Raw genomic sequence first — 2,355 nt, 5'->3', positions numbered from 1 at the left:
CATGTTTGCTTCAAGCTGCCTGGCTGCCGGCCGCCATCTTGGCTGGCAGTTAATTTGCATATCGCCCTGATTAGCCAATGGGAAGGGTAGCAGAGGTATGGCTAATTACCATGTTTCTCTTTTATTAGATAGGATATTAAATGTAAATGAACCATATTGTCTATTTAAAAGGCATAGGTTGACTACTACACATCTATTAGAGCAGCTAAAATAAATAACGGTGATTATATCAAATGCTAATGAAGATGAAGAGAAACTGGTTCTCTCATACATTGCTGGTGGAATATAGCCAATCTCAAAAGCAGTTTGGCAATTTCTTCAAACTAAACATGCACTTGCCATATGATGCAGCCATTACATTTTTGGGCATTTATCCAAGAGAAATAAAACCTTATGTTCACACAAAACCTGCACACAAATGTTCTTAGCAGTTTTATTTGTAATAACAAAATACTGGGATACAGTCCAAATGTCTTCAATGGGTCAATGGTTGAACAAACTCTGATGCATCCATACAATGGAATACTTTTCAGCAATATAAAGAAATGGCCTACTGATACATATAACAACATGAGTGGGCTTCAAGAATATTATGCTTAGTGAAAAAAGTCAATTGTAAAAGATTACATCCAAAGGTTATATGATTCCATTTATATAACATTATCAAGATGACAAAACTATAGACATGGAGAACAGATTAGCAGTTGCCAGGTGATAGGGAGAGGGGTGAGGTAGGGTGGGAAGTAAGTGTGAACACAAAGAGGTAGCATAAAGCAGTTCTTTTGTGGTGACTGACTAGTTCTATAACTTAATTTTAGTCACTTTAGGCTTTTCTTGTATCCTGTACAATTTTTTTTATTGTTTAAAGTTTTACATATGTCTCCTTTTCCCCCAATTGACACCCCCTCCCAGCCATTCCCACCCCGGGCAAGCCCCCACCACCCCAGTGTCTGTGTCTTTCCCTCTCTCTTCCACTCTCTCTAAAAATCAATGGAAAAATATCTTCGGGTGAGGATTAAAAATAAATAAACCAACTTCTGATTGTACTGCATATGGTTATGCTGGGAAAAACAAAGTTCTAGAGTTGCAGAAGTTTTTTTAGAAATCTGATAGTGTGCTCATCTACCGAAAACAAGGCCTGCCTGACCAAATGCTTTATGGAACCACTGTGGCACTGAATGTGGGAGAGTCCGTCTACTGCCTGATCACCTTCTCCATGGCTTCGCATTCCAGAAACAAGTGAGTTAGGCTGTAAAGGACTGGTTTGCTTTTTGGCATAAATCCTTTGAAATGTAATTGTTTCTGTAAATTAAAAAAAAACTTGAATGGTCTACTTAATTAACATTTTGCAAGAAAAAATAGGAATATAATAAGACGATATTTTGGTTTGTTTTGTGAAATGTACATGGCCTGTCAGAGCTTATTCAATAGTGAAAACTATTGTTCAAAGAAATGCTGCTGCTCATTTGGGTTCTTGCTTTCCCTGGAGGTTCTGGATGAAGGCTGTAAACAGGCACATTTGCAGCTGCTGTGCTGAGGTCCTTTGGGACTTACGGTGGCGTTTTTGAGTATGGGGTGCAGAAGCCATTCTGGATGTGGATGTGTCTGAGGAATGAAGACAAAAGCCAAGGAAATGCAGTTTGAGTTGGTAGTCACATTGGGGATTTTTCCATCTTGCAGTAAAATGTTAGTAGAAATTATTTGCAGCACGCCTCTATTTATTGAACAGTTTGTTTCAAAGGATTATTTGCCGTTATCTCAGGTCTTTACTGAAATTTTATGTGTAATTGTTATGCATTTATTCCACCATGTGAACTGAACACCTGGGTAGTGTTGCATTTTACACCGATGTCTGTTTCATTGATGCCACTGTGACACAAAGACTCCTTTACCTTTTAATAATGTTATGGTTTTGAAGTTATGATTCATTTAGATTGTGGGATAAATACATGCATGAAAAATCTCAAAAAGAAATAAAAGGACCCAACGGCAGTGATCAACAAATTCGGTAGCTTGTCTTACTTCTTCTTGCAAATTTCCCCAGAATAAGGACCATATAAGCATCCAATAAGAATAAGCTGCCAGAACTTAATGTATAATGTATACAGCAAGTGAACCAGAGAGGCACAAAAAGTGGCTGTGGTGGATGCCATGGTCTGAACCTCTCTCTGACTAAAACACCCATTTTCCAGCAGCTGCGAATGTTGGTGGCTGTGCTCTCTTAAGGGATAGTCCCCATCCAATGACTTCTTAGTACATGGGTACCCGGGCCCAGCCCATTTGCCTCCACTTGGGACAACTAGAAAGGACTGCTTTTCCAGCTCAATTTATCCCTCTGTCCAATCTCCTTTTTTT

Source organism: Myotis brandtii, unplaced genomic scaffold (assembly GCF_000412655.1).
Source record: "Myotis brandtii unplaced genomic scaffold, ASM41265v1 scaffold1579, whole genome shotgun sequence".
NCBI classification, from domain to species: Eukaryota; Metazoa; Chordata; class Mammalia; order Chiroptera; family Vespertilionidae; genus Myotis; species Myotis brandtii.
This window is presented reverse-complemented; position numbering follows the sequence as displayed.